Consider the following 20746-nt stretch of genomic DNA (forward strand, 5'->3'; position numbering starts at 1 on the left):
TCGGCGTTCACTTACCTAAGACATCTTACTCTTCGAGTCAGACATACAGTGCACAGAGGTCCAGCCCAAAGAGCCAACCGTGTGTTACACATCACCTTTGAAGATACGGCATTCACCCAGTCAAGACCGGCGCCTCTGCGGGAATCAGGTGAGCGTTACACATATCCACTTTAATGCAAGCTTTAAAAGTATACTAACTAGAATGTTATTTTGTTTTTGTATCCACTCCCGATACTTGCCATTCTATAGCTCTGGTGTGTGGTGATCCTACACTGGAAGCGACCATTGACATTGCCAAAAAAGTAAAACGAATGAAGCCATGTGCTCGGTCGATGAAGGAGAAGAAAAAGAATACCGTAGACACTGAAGCACAAGTCAAGCTAGGCAAGAAAACGTCAGAACCAAGAAAGAAGTCACCAGCAGTGGAAATAAAAAGAAAGAAAACATTGACACCGGCATAGTTAGAAACAGTGAAATACATATGTCTGCCATCAGTGGGATTTCTGGTGAATATGGGTGCTTCATATGCAAGAGTGCTATGGACCTGCACCATATTTTCCTGCCTAGTTCGACAAATAACGGTTGCCGCGCAGGAGCTGTCGGGGCACCCAGATTAGTTCCTTCAATTGTATTGGGGAGACTATTTGTCATAGTAGGGTCGTTTCAGACATGGTATCATCAGCCAGCCACTTAGTTATGTAGCTGAGTTGTGCCGCTAAATAATATTTCTCCAGATGTGGGAGTTGTATCCCTCCTTGTCTATGTGGCAGGACCAATGTGGAGAGTGCGAGTCTGCTCCATGACTTTTTATGGGGTAAAAACAGGCACAATGTGTCTAGCAAGCGAAAGAAGGGGCGTTGATGTAGTAGTGCACATTTTGGAACCCGTATAGGAATCTGGGGAGGACAATCATTTTGATGATTGATGCCCTGCCCATCATGGATTGGGGAAGCTTGGACCAGAATCCTATCGATCTGCGCTGGGTGGGAAGCGCTGTCTTAGTGTTATGTTTGTGCGTGGGAGTGTGCAGGATGTTGACCTCTAGGTAACGGAACGAGTTAGTTTGCCACTGTATTCCCACCGAGGGGAGGTCTGCAGCATTCCGTCCCCTCAGGTTCGCCAGGGGGAACAGGCAGGATTTTTGTCTGCTAAACTGTACCCCGGAGACTCTGGAGTAGTTGTCCAGGACCTCCAGTATGGTTGGTACGTTCAGGTGCGGATCCCCGATATACAGGAGTACGTCGTCCGCGTACAGGGAGATTATGTGGTCTATCCCCACCCGCATGCCTGCATCAATAAATTGCTTCCTGAAAAAAATGGCAATGGGTTCCAGTCCAGTATATAGAGCATGGGTGACAGCGGGCAGCCCTGCCTGGTTCCCCTTCCTATGTCCCATGCTGCAGAGACGTATTTCCCGGTCTTCACCCCCGCTCGTGGCTTTGTATAAAGCACATGTACCCACCTAATGAACCCCTGTCCAAATCCAAACCTTTTGAGGACCATTATCAGCCATTCCCAATAAATAGAATTGAAAGCCTCGATGGCGTCCAAAGACAATATTGCGTACAAGCCTTTTTCATGATTGGTCTGGTCTGTTATATGCTGGAGCCTGCGTAGGTTCAGAGTGGTGTTGCGGCCCGGTACAAAGCCGCTTTGGTCGGTGTGCACCATCTCGTTTATGGCTCTGGACAGTCTCGTGGCCAGTATTGTGGTAAGGATTTTGACATTGTAATTTAGCATTGCGAGAGGGCGATACAAGTCACACTCCTCCGCAGGTTTTCTGGGCTTAAGTATTGGGACCACTAGTGTCTCTCTCATGCTGTCGGGTAAGACTCCATGTTTGAATGCTTCTTGAAAGACCTTGTGTATTTTAGGTGCTAGGGACGATTCATAGGTTTTGTGAAATTATGACGGGAACCCGTCACTGCCAGGTGCCTTACTTGTGGCTAGGGATTTAATTGCTTCCTTATGTCTTCTATGGTAATGTCTGCTTCTAGTGCTTGGACGTGTGCGGGGGGTAATCTGGGCAGCCCCATCTCATCTAGTGTGTTCGTAATCTCCTTTTGGGGAACCTGGTCTTCATGGGAGTATAGCTTAGCGTAAAAGTGTTTGAAGATTTCATTAATGCTTGATTGTGTTTGGTGTAAGGTACCATTCTCATCTTTCAGTGCTGTGGTTAGGTGTCTGGGGTGTTCTTTCTTGCAAAGCCAGGCCAGCATGCGGCTGGGTTTGTCTGCTTCAGCGTGTGCCCTAGCGGTTCTGGTGATATAATTGAATTGGGCAAGTCTGCCCCAAGCCATTTTACATTCTTCTCTTAGCATTCTGAGGGCGTCTTCCCTCCGTGCACCATCCGAGGGGCGGATTCAAGCCTCCCGATTTTCCTTTTCCCGGCTCTCCAGGTCCGACTTCAGTAGTCTTCTAATCCCCCCCTGCTTTTGCTATAATCTCTCCTCGCAACACCACCTTCAGAGCATCCCACACAGTGCCTGCCCGGTCTACGCTTCCCACGTTTAATTCTATGTAGTTCTCTATGGAATCTCGGAGTTCCTCTCTGAACGACTGGTCCTTCAGGGCTTCTGTCGGCATTCTCCACATGGGAATAGGGGGTCTGGGTCCCGTATTGTTCCACTCCACCAGCAAGGGTGAATGGTCAGAGATAGTTCTCCCCAGGTAATGGGCGTTTTGTATTTGAAATGCATGTTCCTTTGCGACGAGGATATAATCAAGCCTAGTGTAGAGACCATGTGGGGATGAGATATAGGAGTATCCTCTCTCACCGGGGTGCAGTTCTCGCCAGGTGTCGGCTAGTTACAGTAGTTCGAGCATGGAGCGGAATGCTGATGAGGCCGCTGTCAGGCTGCCTGTGGGGAGCATGGATCTGTCCAGATTTGGGTTATGCACGCAATTGAAATCCCTCCCACTCCCCAATAAGAACACTGTTTCTGTGTTATGCAATTTTAGCGCACATTGAGTTCAGGTGGGCTGTGTTACGCTCACCTGGTATCCACAGGGACGCCACGCAGCCGGGTTACTCGCTGGTATGCTTCTCAGCTTTGCCCTGATGTGGTCTGCGGGGAAGGTTCTGCCTGAAAATACAGGAGGACTGTGTTCAAGGCTGACCGACTGGGGGTAAGTATTCTCCCTCCACCCCCGTATGATTTCAGTCCCTCTGGTGCCCTCTCCTCACCTTGTGGTAGAATTAGGCGTGCTCTCCATCCTGCCTTCTTTGCAGGGCTGCGTTGTCTTTCATGGGCGAGTGCGGTCCCGTTACTTCATGGACGCCGGCCCGTTTGATATTGTTCAGGTAGGTTTTATTGCTGTTCTTTAGTTTTGTTGCTCTTCTGCATGCCTTTCTTTGTTTAAAATGTCTCTTTTTCTCCCTTAGATATGCAGAGCTTCAGCACAGCGAGCTGGTTTGGTTGAGCCCCGCTGGTAAATGATGGCGCATTAAGAGCGCTATGATGCGGTAAGTAAGCGCTATGCGCAGTGCTGCAAAGTCTTGCCTTTGCTAACCTGTGTTTTCCCTCCTTGTAGGTCGCTGTGTTCGCCAGCGCCATGGGAATGTCCGGAGTGGTTCCAGCCGAGAGGCGACCAGCCAGGTAAGCCTTTTGAGCAGTTCATAATTTGTAAATGTCTCTACTGCTTTCTTTAATGTTGCCTCTATCTTCCTCTTTCAGGTTGTTCTGTCCGGGAGGCGTGCAGATTCGAGGAAGCTGTTCTCAGTAGCTGCGAGTGTATAAAGATGAAGACTGCAGGTAAGATGCTGCTGCTAATAATGTTCCTTTTGTCTCCTTGCAGGTTCTGCTTCTCCGAGGTTCGAGGGAATAGCTGGACATGGTGAGCATCATGTTGCAAGCTGCAAAGTAACGCGAAGCGTGTTGTCTTGCTCGGGTGTGGTTTAAATAGCCCCAACAAAATAGTCCAGGTTAAGTAGTCCCTAGGCTACCACACCCAAAACACCAGACCACATAGCTTGGTTCTTACGAACCAAGCTATGTGGATGCCTCTATGTTGGCTGACATTATAATAAAGTAGTTCCCAAGCACATTGTTTTTCATGGTGTATGAGCCTGGCGCCATAGGCGTCAGGACTGGCCCCATGAGGGCTTTTGAAGAGGATGCCAGGCTCTAGAGGCCCGAGTCCTGACTCCACCTGGCCAATGGGTTTGCCAGAGGGGGTTTTAGGCGAGGGTCGTGACAGGCTGGGATATTGGTATTGGGAAAATACGAGTTCACAATGCATACCTCTGTCTGTTCGATGTGGCCCCGTAGTATCATAAATATGCTTTCCGGGTTCCTCTCCAACTCAGTCAATCGAAAGGGGAGATGAGGATCTTGGAATCATTACCAAATAAGGCAGTGACTTTGTTGCCAAAAATAGAGGGATGCATATTAAGCTCTTTGCTTGGTTTGCCTGGGTCTGTACCAGACGAAGCTATTAAACTTGAGTTGGGTTTACAGTCCATGCTCTCATTATAGAACGCGTCTGTATGTACATTTTCGGTAAACATTGAATTCGATGAGGCATCTACAGATACACTTTTGAGCCAAACAATAGCCCATGCAAAGCGCTATTCACAAAGTGTTTGGTTTAGGGATATGGAGAACATGGTTAATTTGTTTTGCTTCAATATTGGCCTGAGTTGTACTTTCAGTCAGGAGGTGCCCCTGTTTATAAAACAAATTGGCCATGAAATCCAGGATCCATGACCATATTCTTTCATTAGGCCATTTGGCTAATTTACGTAAATATGTGGCGTATGCGCATCGGGGACCGTTTGGCGAAATGCCTCGTAGCTACCCGATTAAAATGCATAACCCGGCACTCATTCGCTTTATCTCTAATGCTATGATTTTGGCATCCTACCAGTAATGGCCCACATTGGTGCCTGGAGGCGTGTCCCTTTGGAGTAGCGGCTTTGCTGGCCTTTGTAAGACACATATTGAATCTGTAAGTCATATACCCACCCAATGCTCAGCTTTGAGTATAATGTATGAGAAAGGTTATGCCAAATGCAATCGATCTGGCCAGTTGTGGAGCACAATCTATGGTTCAGAGTCATTAGGGTTAACATCTGCCGCCTATCATATATGGCTGAGGGCTAAAGCGAGGTTGGATATCATACCTGTACAAATCTAAAGTGAATGACGATATGCACATTTTTAGAATGCATGGGTTTCTTAAACTAATTCGTCCCACAGAAGCACATTTTTATAGTGAGATGTTTTGTTATTGTAAAGTCTTATTTTCGATGCTTGTGTACATCGATGTGAGGAACATTTTATACTGTTCTTTTAACTTTGTAATGAAATTAATGTTGTGATGGCTTTTAAATAGTTTTTTCTTACAACAGTGTAAAAGGCTGTATTTATACAGCTGTATACACTTAAATAAAAGTAAAAGAAAACAATAAATACAAAATTTTCAGGGCCTGGGGAAGGGGTAAAGCATATGCCAGATGGGCCAATGGGTTATTGGAGTGCTGTCGGTGGCGCTGTCTTTCTTGCAATCCGAATTTTCAAATGTTGACCTGAATAGTGGTTCTGTGGGAAGCCTTATCTATTGCAACTGTATTTCTTTCTCCCCGTTCTACGGGTCAGTTTGTGTATGAGCATGTATTGAGAGGACAGGTGTATCATAAGATCCTGATGTAAGTGACAACATTTGTACTTGTGCTTTCTTCTTCCCAACCCCCTTTAAGTCCCCTAAAACCACTTGTAAAATGCATAGGCTTGTGGGTAGGACAACAAGGATGGGAACCAGGACTTTAAAAATATTGCTCAATCAAGAGGGCGCCCAGGAAAACATTACATGATACCAGTATTCATCAACTACTGGACCACTCTCCTTCTCCATGGTAGTGTGCAACGTGTGCAAGGCAGCAATGGCATCTGTTAAGCTGCCATTTTGTGCATTGTTTTCTGATATGAATGTACAACAGCTTGTGCCAATTTTTGCACATAAGCCTCCTTCCATAGCATTAAGGAGGCAAAGAACATATCTGTTTGGAGAGTGGTTAATCTAACAGCCCTAAACTCTTCTTTTATTGAATTCAGTCCTTTCTCGTTAGTGTTAACAAGCTGTAAAAGCTCCCAACTGGTGATCTGCACCCATTTCGCATTTGTTGCTGCTTAAATTCCAGGTGCTGAAAGTGATTCGAAGACGACAGCGGCCTTACTAAAAAGTCTGTATTTTGTAGGAATTGCGGCCAAACTGTCCGAAGAAGACTGTGAAAAGTAATTTTCTCTCTTACTCCTTTTAAATGTCGAAGAGCTACTTCCTTTTTTGCGATAAGTCACCTCAGTTAGGGCGGGGTAGTCAGCAATTGAAACATGGCTTTGCGGCAATACCAATGAATGAAGAGTTGTTCATGTGCAATTCCCACTCCCATTCAGTGGGAGCCGTATGATGGCCTGGATGCCGCAGGCTGCTGTCCCCAATTTAAAGGTTGGCATGTCCATTTTTTTTTTATTTTAACAAACTTTATTTTATTTTCAAGAGCACAAATTACGAAGCATCATAAGCACAATTTTAAACCACAGTGTTGTTGTACAAGTACTCATGAATGTATCTATTATAACACCCTTTCCCCCCTTCACCTCCCCTTTGTCGTATAACTTCCAACTTTGGTTAAGGCAACACAACAGTGTCCAGCTCACGAAGGTGCATTGTGTACCAGTGCATATCGTTAATGTGCGGAATTCATGAAATAGATACCTTGCGGAGGAGATTAGGCTTAAAGTACGTTTGCTCCCTGTCCTCCATAAACTCGTGGAGCGGCTGCCATATACTCTGGTATTTCGAGATCGATCCATACGCCAATGCTGTTACCTTCTCCATGGCCATCACTCCCCACAGTCTCATCCACTATTTGTCCACTACCGGCCCTTGCTTATCTTTCCATGCTTGTGCTAGGGTGATTCTAGCCAAACTCAGCATATGGGTGGTAAGAGCAGCTCTAGTCCCAGATTTCGCATAATAACCCTCCACCACCTTTCCCACGAATAATTACCAATGGGTCTAAGGGGAGTTGAATGCCCACCACATCTTTAATATGGCTCAGGATCTCCTTCCAATATGTCTCCGCTAATGGGCAAGCCCACCACATATGAATCAGGTCTCCAACTTGACCACACTCTCTGCAGCATACTGGGGGGTACTCTGGGTTAATGGAACTCAGCCTCTGCAGCGTCATATACCACCTCAGGTGAAATTTGTACGCTGCCTCTCTAGTTGCAGCACACCTAGAGTCCTTTGCGACCCAATGCCATATTTGACTCCACACCTCCCCGGGTATTGGCTCCTCTCCATCCTGCTCCCATTTCCGCATGTGTTGTAGGCTCTGCTCTGGGTCTGCCCCGCTCATAAGCTTATAGAGCCTTGACACCCCTTTCTCCGACCTCCCTTTTTTAAGGCGAGTTCTAGACCTACTGGGTCCCGGGTTGCCCCTTCACTTGTTTTGGAGTTTGTGATCCAGTGTCTGACTTGAGTATAGCGAAAGCGCTCCCTGTCAGGGATTTGGAATGTAGCCCTACATCCTCCAAATGTCAAGGGCCAGGGATTGCCCCCATCCCCAATGTGTCCAAAAGCCAGGCCGCAGTCCTGGCGTAAAATCCGGGTTGTGCATCACCAGCGCAAGAGGGCCTCCGCATATTTTTATCCCTTTCCCCCGCAGAACCTTGTCCCAATACCATGATGTGGCTTTGGTTGTTTCCAGGAGTGTTCCTCCATTCCCTCTATAGCCAGCTGGCAGGAAACCCAGGTTCTCCAAAGGGATCCTAGTTGCCTCCCTTTCCATCATTATCCACATATTTTGGTTCTCTTCTGGCACCCACTGCAGCATTGGTGCCACTTGAGCTGCCCATACATATCTGCAGAGTTCTGGTACCCCCAGACCCCCTGCCCCTCCCCCAACTCCGGTGGGCAATGCAGCACCTTCCTGGGAACCTGAGGCTTTTTCTTATTCCAAATAAAGGACATCACTTCCTTTTGTAGGTTTTTAATCGCTGGGCCTGGTACCCGTATTGGGAGCACCCCCATCACATACGTGGAGAAGGGACATTTTGACTGCCGTTATGCAAGCAAGCCAGGATAGATCCTACCCATCCCAATGCCTGAGGTCTGCTATCAGCGTTTTCAGTAATTCCGGGATGTTCGCCCCACATAGCCTCCCATGCTCAGATGCTAAGTTTATCCCCAGATACCGCACCGATTTCCCCTTCCATTTCAGTGTATACCGCTTTTCCCATTCTGGCACGCGGCCCGGGTCCTCAGTTATGTTAAGGGCCTTAGATTTAGAGTAATTGATATGAAACCCGGAGACCCTGGCAAAGTTATCAAGTAGCTTTATGGTCGCAGGGAGTGAGTGCGTTGTATCTTTTAAGAACACCAAGACATCATCCGCATAGAGTGCAAATTTTGTGGTCCCTTATTTCCTACCTCGGATTTCCTGGTCATCGCATACTTTCTGCGCTAGAGGCTCCATGGCCGTCGCAAAAATCAATGAGGACAGTGGGCACCCTTGCCTTGTCCCCTTACTAATCGGTATGCTGTCCTTAAGTTGGCCGTTAACCATTAACCGAGTGGAGGGATTCCTATAGTTAGCCAGGACCATACAGTGAAAATTGGACCGCACCCAAATTTTCCAAAGGCTATTTGTAAATACTCCCAATTTAGGCTGTCAAAAGCCCTGCAGGCATCCAACGCCAACACTGATAACCACTGCCCCGTTCTTCGCCCCCATTAAATGGTGTTAATTGCCCTACGAATGTTGTCATACGTGTGACGCCCTTTCACGAATCCTGCCTGATCCGGATGGATTATTTTAGGGCGAACGCTTGCCAATCTCTGAGCCAAAATTGTGGAATACATTTTTGCATCACCATTCATTAACGAGATGGGGCGATAGCTCGCACAGTTTGAGGGATCCCTGTCTGGCTTTAAAAGGAGGGCCATAGTGGCTGGGCCCATGTCCTGGTAGGCTTGTCCCAATTCTCTTATACCGTTGAACAGTTTTGTTAAGGGGCCTACCAGGGTGGCTCTGAATGTTTTATAGTATTCATTACTAAATCCATCCGATCCAGGGGACTTATGCCCTTTCAGGGCGCCTATTACCTGTCCTATTTCCTCTTCCGTTATGGGTGCTTTTAGCATTTGCCTATCCTCCTCTGTGATTTGCGGCAGCTCCACCTGTCTCAAAAATGCCTCCTGTTCCTCCCGATCCAATCCATCCCCCTTCAGATTTCGCTTGTAGTATGAGTGTATTGTCTCCCTAATCTCTCTTCTCCCCCCCCCTCAATATGGTACTGTTACGTGTCTAAGCAAGGTGATGCGGTTCCTATTTTTCTGTATTCTTAATTTAGCCACAAGGAATCTGTTGGCCTTATCCGCATGTATATAATACGACTGTTTAGAGCGTAGAATGAGTTGAGCTGATTTGTCTGCCAAATGCACCTCTAGTGCCGCCTTGGCTTTTTCAAGTGTCCCCATGCCTTCTGTGACCCTACTTTTATATTGTGCTTCCGCTACTCTTATTTCTGTTTCCATGTGCCGCCTCACCCTCTCATTCCTCTGGACAAAGTGTGCCATATGTGCTATGAACTCGCCCCTCACCACCGCCTTACTGGCGTCCCATATCGTTCCCCAGTCAACCCCCTGTGTGGTGTTTTCTTGAAAGTAATTATTTAGAGAACGCTCTATGTCTGCCCTCAACGCCAAGTCCTTTAGAATCATTTCATTTAGGGCCTCATTACGAGGTATGCCGGTAGCCATGCCGCTATTGGCGGCATGGCTGCCGGCAAAACCGCATCCGTGTCCTCGGAATGAGGACTTACCGGACCATTCCGAGTTCGGATGGCACGGTAATTCCTCACTCGAGGACACGGACACGGTTCACCCCCATTCCCATTTCAGCCCCCATACGGCTGAATGGGAGAGGGAGTAAACAACGGGCCATTACGAGATGGCCCGTTGTTTGCTCCCTCTTCCCCTCATGGGACCCGGTATGCACGCCTGGTTTTCCCAGGTGTGCTTAACGTGTCCCGCGAGGGGACCTCGTAATGTGGCAGAACGGGTTGAACGGCGCTGCAGCCTTTTACGGCGCTGTTTAACCCGTTCCGCCAGGATCGTAATGAGGCCCTTAGTCAACATGGTCTCTGGGTGTGCAGCAGGGAAGCGGATAGTTCCACGCTCAGGGAAACCGGTGCGTGGTCAGTTAAGCAGCCCAACCCTATTTCTATCCCTGTAACTTCTGGGACCAGGGTAGCTGGAATTAGCACCCTATCGATCCACGAATAGCTTTTATGTCCTGTAGGTGTTGTCATGAGAGGTGGCGGGGAGGGTTTTATCCATCGTGCATCCATCACACCATTAAAATCTCCCCCTATCAAGATTTGCCCTATTCCCCACTCAGCAACCCTGGGCAACAGCTCCAACAGAAACTGATCCTGCCTAACATTGGGGGCATAGGCTGCCACCAAGGTAACCTGTTGGTCCACCAGCATCCCCCCTACTGCTAGATATCGGCCCTCTGGGTCCCTTTTTATAAAGTGCCTCTCAAATCGGACTCCTTTGGTTATCAATATGCCTACCCCCCTCTTCTTGGTCCCACTGGAGGCCAGATATTGCATGGGAAATGCTCTGTGTCTTAACCTGTGTTCGTCGTCGGGGAGCAGGTGTATTTCCTGTAACCACACAACTGTGGCCTGGAGATCCATAAGTCTCCTCATCATAGATTTCCTTTTAATTGGGGAATTAAGCCCCTGAACATTTAATGTCACAAACTTTAACTCAGCCATGGTTGAGATACCGGCAATGGTCTGTTAATCTTAGAACTTATCCGCAACCCTATAGTTGTTGTCTAAGTCCTGTGTGCCTTTAACCCGCTTATGTATTCATTAACCTTACCCTCAACCCCCAAACTTATAACAAACCCCCAACCTTTAACAGCAACTTCCACCATGCTTACCACAGTGGTACACCAGGAGTTTGTGTACCCCCGGTACTTTTGGAGATCCGAAATCCCCCCTCATACCCCACCAGCATATTTCAAATGCTAATTCATCCCCATTTGCAATTTCTATTCACCCCCACTGCTGGTATTGTGGGCCTTCACAGCCCCACCATGTCGTGTCCCACCAAACTTGACTTGGAATCCCCTGATTGTAACTCCTGACGAACTTTGCTTAAGAGGTGCTCCGTCTGCCACTGATTCTCATGTAGGGTCAGGCACCTTGGGAGCTGTGTATCGGCCCTTCGGCCGGGGTCGTGCTGGTCTCCATTGCTCCCTTTTTGATCTGACCCCACCTTCCTCGTTTGCGGGCAACTTGTCACCTTTGTCCCCATTACCGGCTTCGTCGTCCTCCCTCATGAGGCCATCCATCTCCTACTCCTTCCGATTGTATGTCGCTGCCCCTTCCACTCAAAGCGAAGCCCCGCTGGGAATGCCCACTGATGATATACATTTCTGGTTCTGAGCCAATGTGTGAATACCCTCAGGCGTTTTCTCCTCGCAAGGGTGGCCTGAGCCAAGTCTTGATAGAGCTGACTGGGCACAGATCGAAAGTTTGTTGACTCTTTTCCCCTCGCCGCTCGCATGATATCCTCCTTCAAATGGAAGAGATGAACTCAGATCAGCACATCTGGGGTCAGGTTGCTGCTGATTTGGAGAGTGGAGTATACCCAATGTGTGCGGTCCAATATGATCTCTCTGTCCTCCGCCGCCCCCAGTATCTGCCTGAACAGGTCTATTACATATTGCTGCAAGTTGGGATCCGCTACTGATTTTGGGATCCCCCGGATACGTATGTTGTTTCGCCTAGACCCGTTTTCGGCCTCCTCCTATTTAGTCTGAACCCAGTCCATCTGTCGTTCCAGTTCAGCCACTCTCCTGGTGAGTTCATCATGTTCCTGCCCCTGCTCTGCCAATACCGTCTCCATCTCATCAACCCTTTTCTCCACCGCCATGACTCCCTTGCTGAGATCCGCAATTGACTTGGCCATCTCAGAGGCGCTATCCTTAATGTCTCTTTTGAGCTCTTGGAGCATTGCCATCAGGTCCGACGTCCTAATTGGAGGATCCTCCGGTTTGCTGGCGCTTTCTGGAGGCGGGGGGTGAATCTGCGCAATTGCCTGTTGGCTTTGCTTGTTGGTGTCTGCGGACTGCATCAGGGCCTTAATTTCCCCAGACGCAGCACCTCTCAGCTTTGCTGTTTGCTTGGACATGGTGGCTTGTATAGCTACTCATCTTGCCCTCGTACCTCAGAGCCTGACTTGTTCAACAGTTCTGTCCCAGCTGTCGGCCCACCATCACCTTCAACCCTGCGGGAGTGCAAGGGCGCCGCTCAGCCCCGTCTCAGATCCTCCTCCTTATTCACCTCCTCATTGGTGCCTCTCGTGCCACCACGCTCACCATATCTCTGTCATGCATTGTGTCCTCAGGGGTCAGAGGTCCTGCTGCGGATGCCCACCACTTGATGCTGTAGGAGCTAGCGACTCTTTGATTGCGGGGATTTATAGGTGGCAGATCATAGAGGGGAACCTTATCTCCTCTGCCCTTACTTCCATGCCCAATTATCCATTATCCTGCAGGCCGAGAGTTCTTACCTGGCTCCTAAAGGGTGGCCGCTAACATCGCCACGTGTCCAAGTCTGGGCTCTCTGTGTACCATTTCATCCCCCAAAAGGGGCATCAAACTGTTTATGTGCCAGTGTCCTTACAGCTCCCTTCCTTTGATAACGAATGCCTACTTCCTCGATTGCAATCCCTATTGCCGGCCGTGTAACTAAGTGAGGCCCCTCTCCCTTGTGCTCCGGGCTCACTGTCCGCCTCCCCAACACCTCCACCTCCCTGGGGATTTTCATCGCTCCTTCAGCAACACTGCATTCCGGGTTGCTCCCCAGCCTTCCATCTGGCTGTGCTCATGGCCCCTGGAGCTTGCCCGACACCTCCTTACTTGTGCCGGCGTCTCGCTGCTGCTGTCGCTCTGGCTGCCTCTCCCCCGCAGTCTGTCCTCCCGCCGGCTGCGTGGGGATGGGCGCCAAGCAACCAGTCCGAACAAATCCACTGAGCCGGGCGAAACCCAGCTTCTCTCTTCAGCTGCATACCTCGCAGCCCTCTGCCGAACGATACTGGGCTCCTTTGTCGGGCCGTGTCCCAGGCCCCCCCGAGGCTCCGCTCCTCTACACTCCAGGCTGCCGGCCGCCATCTTGGTGCAAGGGACGACCCGCGCTGTGGGATTCATTGTGGCTCCCAGCCACAGCAGGGCACCCCCGAAGGACCTCTCTCCCGAAGGACCTAGGTGCTCAGACACCCCCAGACTCCTTCATCTGGGGGTGTATCACTTGCCGGAAGGGAGAGTTTCAGGGCCCAGGGCCAGAGGGGAGCACAAAGCTCAGCAAGGAGGCATCCGTCAGTGTCCTCCGTCGGCCACACCCCGTCCATTATTCTTTTACACCCAGTGTTTGTTCTCACTTTGATAGCTCTGTTATAGCTGAAACATAAAGAAGGGTGCCTGAGACATTTGATTTGAAACTGTTTTTTTGAGTGCACTTATCCATGTTGACAATTTTGCAGAATGCCTCCATTCAGCGAGGCATATATTGTTCAAGTGCGCAACTGTTTCCTTTGCTAATCCAACCATTGCCTCTGCTCTGCATCCCATTGTTCCTTCTTCTCATTTCCCTCTATGAAAGAAATTCCCTATTTGCAGCTGTGGTCTCTGTGTGCACCAAGGCAGCACTTTTCCTTGTGCATCTGTGCATTTCTTTAAACTCATAGTCATACATGTTACCCCCCCCCCCACCTCCGTGTGGACTGTGATGAATATGTGTCATCACTCCCTTCCCTTTGCTACCCTCTCTCTATATGGCCACGGCCGGGCAGCCGCTACCTGATCCCAACGCTGGGGGGTGGCTATATGAGGGAGGACCACATGGGGGGGAGTCGATCCTCAGGGGGGATACCATGGCATCATCAGATGAAGACACATAGCCCCTTTCCCCTTTTTGGGATGTTCCCTCTGTGTCAAGCTTTTATGGCTTATTGTAAATGTTCCCTCCCACCAAACCTGCTAAAGACCTCTTCCATCATGTAGAAAGAAAACCTCGGACAGCCCAACATTTCCATACATATAGGAATACGGAGATGAGGCGTCAGAAGGGAGAAATGCAGATCCACAATGCCGAGAACTACAGAATGCACTCTAGTAGTTATGAGCGCTTGATGGGTGCATGGAGATCTAAAAGGTGGAACCTGAATGAACACATGCAAGCTGCCTGGGGAATCTGCGTCTGCTCGAGGTCATCTGAGGGAGTGCTGTGCCACTGTGGAAGAGTCCGCAGAGCCAGCCAGCTCAAGGCAGAAGGAAGAAGACTGCAGCAACCGATGTGGCGTGCCTCGAGCGCACCAGGAGAAAAAGCAAGTTTGGTCAGAGAACAGCCCCTCAGCCACAGGATCATGGAGAGAGGCTCACCACAAGTCGGGATTCGTAAAGGACATGGAAGCTGGCGAGTGAGGAAGGTGGACCTGCAAACTGGAGGCAGTGCACCAAAACACGTCTCACTGCTTGACGCAAGGGAATGAAGAGCGCTGCAGAAAGCTGCCAAGTCCTCGAGAGAGAGATTGGGACATCAGGGTGCTTTGGCAACAATGCCGTAGAGCGCTGAATAATTGAACAAGAGAGCCCTTCACCTAGTTGTCAGTCTGAAAAACCAAACCCCTAACCGTCGTGTTGCCCCCACTTTGGGCAAGCACGCTCTCCGGTCTTCAGACAATCTGACAACCTCCTATTGGGGGTGTGGATCACTATACACCCCCTTTTGACTGCATTCGTATCAGGCCCTATGTGCACTGTGATACTTACACAAATAACATTAAGACACAAAGAAAACACAAAGAATCGATTCAATTATAATACAATGGGATACATGTGTTTATATACACACAGCTAAGCATATTGCATAACAATACAGGCAGTTCTAATGCTATGTCTAATTTGCACCTTTTTATACTTCTGGTGCAAAGCTATTATGCAGTAACTATGTAAGCCTGTGCTGCAAGTGTGTGGTTCTAACACAATCTTATGCAAGCGCTGGCATACATCTCCTCCATGGGCAAATCCACCCCATCACTCTAAACAATCCCTGTCTGGTTTCCCCTTCTGCCTGGGGGGTGGGGTGTGTGTGTATGTATATATATGTGTGTATATATATATATATATATATATATATATATATATATATATATATATATATATATATATATATATATATCAATCAATTTAAGGCCTAGGCCGAACATTACTTCCCATTCTGCATGTGCCAGGTCAGTCAGTATCTGCCTCTCAAGATCTGGTCACTCGAACTCCCAAGCTCTCTCTCTGCCTCATCGATCTCATCAAGGCCCATCAGTCTGCTGCACCAAGCACCATCTCCAGCCAACCCTCTCTGTGGCTCTCCCGATCTCTCTGCAGTTCCCCTCTCGTGCAGTCTCTCTCTCTCTCTCTCTCTCTCTCTCTCTCTCTCTCTCTCTCTCTCTCTCTCTCTCTCGTGAAGTTCTCCCAGTGCCAACTAACTCCATGCAGTCTCCTTGGTTATAGTCTTCCATGATGACGCACCATAAGCTATAATTACTTGTATTCTATGAATGTCTCTTTCGGCATATAGCAAAATGCCTGCCTGTCTCCTGTTTGCGTGTGCCTTGCACTGCATGTCCTGTGTCAAAGAGTGTCAAAGTGACATTGGAACATCATATCTTTCTTTCATGGTCATTCTGTGTGCGGTGAAAGACACCATCTATTCACTGTTACCCATCCTCTCCACCGTAGGCATCACTCTGCATTACAGAAATGCTGTCTTAGTCCCCGTCCCTCTCATGCAAAAGCACCTTCTCCCCTTCTCCATGTCACTCCCTTGGCGCAGCCCCCACCTTTGCAGTCTCTGCGAAGCACACCAGCCATGCTGATAAGCTTCCTTTCGCTCTGTGTTCCTGCCAAGCAAATGTTTATGAACAGTGTACCATAACATTTCTTCGCGCTGGCCAGTGCGAACCAACTTCTGTGTCTCCATGAGAAAATGGATTCAAATGCCAGCCTAATGCTTTCTAACGTTTACCGCAAACCCAGGCACTATAAAGCAACTAATTCTAACACAATCATACATACATACATGACAGTCTCTAAATGTGTCTCTACAAAGCATAACAATGTGTGTTATTCTAAATGGCTTTCCATGGCATTTCAAATATGCCACTGTGTGTGTCATTACAGGCCTAATGTTTCTCTCAGCCTAAACGCTATTTCTAATGCAAGCATGAATACATAGTATATCATGGTGAGTATATATCGTGTCTCTAAAACACTACATGGCACTTCAAATATATGGCATGTGTCATTCTATTGCAAATGGCAAAAGTGCAAAGTGGCAGCATGTTTCTTTATCATTCTAAATGGCAAGCACTATATGCATACAAAATCATTCTAAAAGCATATTGCAAATGCATCAGTCTAATATGTGATTGGGTAATGGTGTCTACTACAGGAATGTACTATAGATAGCTAAACAGAATGCAATAATGGAATGATTCCATAGCAAAGAGTAATGATTGGATAATGGTGAATGGGTAATGGTGATTCTAACAGTGAGTCTTAATAATGGTTGTTATGATTCTCTACAGAGAGTCTGATTTCATCATAATAACAATCCCAGGCTCCTCATTTTATCCAATTCCACATAGTGACCTTTTGCGAAAACACAAGTCAGTGTAAAGTGTACCATGTTGAAAGCTCTGATAGGGGAGTATACCAGGCAAGCACAAGTCTGTAAGCGTGTGGTAAGCGAAGTACGTTAAAAGCCCTGGCATGAGAGTATACCAGGTCAAAGCTAAAGTTTGCAATTGTAGAAAATAGACCACCCAAAGAAGTTGAAGTGGAAAAGAACCTGGCAGGGGAGTACATTAGGTATCCTTAATAGTTGGAACTTGCATCTAAAACTGTTTTGGAATACAACATGTTTTGTAATTAACCAAGAAACCTTTAAGGATGTTTTGTGCCTTTGAATCTTGAGAAATCTTGAACAGCGACCTGGGGAACGGAGCCATCCCCTGGAACTGTGAACGTTATCCATTGGGAACTTTTTTGTTGTAGTTTATTTATAAGTCTTTTGAACTCAAACATTTGTACACCTTTCAAGACTAGAGACATTACACCATTGCACATTAGAGTAACTCTAGAATGTGAGGACAAGGATAGGCTTTCGGACACAGGACAGTTTTGCTTTGGACATCTTGACATTGGACAGACCCTTCAGGTTTGGTTGAGGTAGGGATATACCTCTTAGAAGTAGGGACAGTGAGTAATTTCATACCCCCGATTTAATAAAAGTCTGTAACCACAAATATGACTTCTCTGTGTCCACACCACATTCCTGGATCCTCACATGACCCTCCAGTGTATAATGCATTCCAATATCCTTTGATCCAAGCCTGTCTGCTATTTTCTTCATTTTTAGAAAGTCATCAACAAATGCGGACTTGTCTTCCTATTTTACATATGCCTGATATCCCTGAAATAACCCTCTTGTCTTGCATAGATGAGCCAGACAATGTGCTGTTTCCGGTTTCATTGCCTGCTCTATAAACAGCCTGGAATCGCCTGTGGCATGGGGGATGAGAGCACACATGATTGTCTTATTTGATCTCCCTCTTCCCACTACTTGCCATACCACATATTTTCAATCTTAGTAGAGATACCATCACTTGTAGCTCCCTTAAATCTTTCAGGGTCAAAGATCTCCCTCTCCGTCTTGATCATTCTTTCACTTTGTTTCCAAATATGTGTAAATGATTAATCCCTTGTTTTGCCACCAACCATTTATATTCCATCCAAAGAAGAGAGAAAGAAAAACAAAAGGACAACAATAACGGCTATACAATTCCCATACATTCTTTGCACCTCCTGTGCTGTGTGATAGAATGCTCTGGGTCCCTGTTAATAAGTGGACACAGAGTTTGCAACAGTTATATTATTTCTCACAACACTTCCCTTTTGCTGTTGTCCTAATCTTTAGAAAGGGGGCGTGGCTCTTGTCTCTCTTGACAATGGAAAGATAGACCAATCTCTTACAATCCTGGAGTTTCTGTAGCATACTCCACGACGAACGTTCCCTCAAATCTAGGACAGTTCAATTTCCTCGAAAAGTTCCTAATCAGGACCCACTCCCCCAGGTAAAGCTGCAGTGGGGGTAGCAGCGATGATGCTTCTTGTGACGTTTCCTCTTCTCTGGTAGCTGTGGCTGGCCGTTGTTGTTGGGGTGTTATCTGGTTTGAGATTAATTTAAGAGAATCGGTCATAGCCCTAAAATATTCATGAAATTCATCACCTAAAATGGTTGCAACATTTTCAGCATTCAAACGTGCAGGCGTTAGTGGGACATGCATTCTTCTGCTAACTAAGATGCATGTCAGTGCTTGGTTGATTTTGCAGTGCCAAAAGATAACCTCCTGTGATGAATCTTGCAGAGTGCTCACGAATTCCCAGCCTAAAGTCTCCTCCCAGGTGACAAGGGGAAGGCAGCCACTGCCTGACCTGACCAAGGGGATAGGATGGTTCTGTTAGGACAGATGCAGTATTTATCTTTTTCAGAGGGGGAGATTTCCATGATGCCAGAATATTTAATGATTTGTTGTCAGAGTGAGGTTTTCCCATCAAGGACTGCCCACCTTGCTGGTAGTGAAAACTGTTATCAACCGGGGAATAATGTATATGAGAATCAGAGCATTAATACCCTGACCTCTGATAAATATAATTCTTCTTTAAGTCTGAAAAACCATGAAACACTCTAACGTCCTTCCCAAGAGATGTATTCAATGGAAAGAGTGAATTAAACAAAATTGAGGAATGTATTTGTGATACAAAAAGAAAACTGAATATTGGGAACTTCAAGTCCCACAATGGCTTAATTACTGGGACGAGGAAGAGGGGCTCAGAGGCACAACACTGCAATACGCAGTCTAATGGTTCTGATGACCCACACATGAGCGGGATGTTTGCATAATTAAGGCTCTTGCTATTAAATGGGCTATCATCCACCTGAAGTATACTATCTGTTGGGACGAAAGTTTAGATTTGTCACAGATCATTCACCTCTGGTATGGATTAGCCAACGAATCCGCGAGTTATGCAGTGGTTCCTGGATCTGCAACCACATTGCTTCACTGTGGAACATTGAAAGGGTTGAGATCAAGGAAATGTCAACTTCCTTTTTGGATTCCCTGTGAAACCTCCAGATCCAACCACCAGTGCTCCAGATAAGATTTTGAAGTGGGAGTATGTTACTGCCTACTTTTTTAAGTTGGGAGTAAAAACTAAGTCCATATCCCAAAGAGAGTATTTTATAAGCAAGTAAAAATATGTTTTAGCTGAAAAACTAAAATGTAATGTTTATTTCTTTGCACCTAGTTATCCATGCCCATTAAAAGATACGTGTTTACTTCTTCCAATCAGGCAGTTATAATAGTAATTCCTACCTGTGGTCTACATACACTTCTGCTCCAAACCTAGCCATGCAGCATTGAGGGTGAAAGCAGGGGTGCCAGATTCCACATGTTTTTTTCAAATGTTTTGTTGCAAGTATTTTTACTCCCTATTTTCTGGGGGTTGGGGAGAGCATTTGGGAATTTTTAGGAGGAAAAAAGTGGACGATACACCACTTATCTGTAGGACTGGGGGTGCACATAGGCTAAAATGTCAGGGGGGCCGGCAAATCCTTCAAATGTTGGGAGAGGGAATTAAGACCGTCACATTCACACCCTCATTCCCACTGATCTTGTTGTATGCACACTTATCTATGCAGTGCCTTGTGGTCTCAGACACCATTTTAATCACAATCATTTATGGGCATTTGCGCTTCACTATGCCAACTATTAAGGCTATTTTCGAATGCCTTGTACACAGAGCTCCTTGGTTGCCTTTCTAAATCATTCCATCGCAGTTCATAAGTGCTTCTGCTCCTCCAGCACCCACTATGTACTCCGGCTACGGTCTTTTCCCCCGGCGCATAAGCAGCACTGGTCTTTACTACATTACTAAGGCGGCGCAGGTCGCCGAAGTATGCCTAAAGCAGACAGTTGCAGCAAGGGGTCTTAGAGAAAGGGGGGTAGAAGTGGTGGGATCTGGGAAGCATGGAAGGTAGGGAAGGGGGATTGAGGAGGGAGGCATGGTGGTGGAAGATGCGACAGGGGTGAAAAGACAGACCCCTCCTTCAAAAAGACAGCATGGTAGAGTGGCAGGAGGAAGTGGAATACAGAGAACACTGGTAAGGTAAGGGGCAACATGGGAAAGGTAGGTTATAAAAAACAAGCTGCAAACAGCAGCACGGAAACCACATGAAAAAAACGTATTATATTGCCTCCTGGAGACGGTCGCAGAGCAATGGTCCTGCACAACATTGCACCATTGATCACTGTGCAGGTCATGGGGTTCAGAAGCGTGCACTGTTCTTTGGGAGCTTATTTTAGAAATCTGTGCATGAGCACTGGCATGGCCGACTCAGACCTTAATCTGGCTGTCAGCTGCTTCAAAAAACCCACAACAGCCTTTAAAGACTTAGTTGGGATATGCATCAAGCGTTAATTTATTAATCTCAACTCTGTCTTGAACTATGCATCGCCTATTAACCAAACAGGCGCAAAGCATGATGGACGACTCTCCATGATCGACGTGTAGAGAGTGCAGCCGCAGCGCCTTATCGTA

The sequence above is a fragment of the Ambystoma mexicanum genome, chromosome 6q (genome assembly GCF_040938575.1).
Source record: "Ambystoma mexicanum isolate Mex_15411 chromosome 6q, UKY_AmexF1_1, whole genome shotgun sequence".
In the NCBI taxonomy this organism is placed as follows: Eukaryota; Metazoa; Chordata; class Amphibia; order Caudata; family Ambystomatidae; genus Ambystoma; species Ambystoma mexicanum.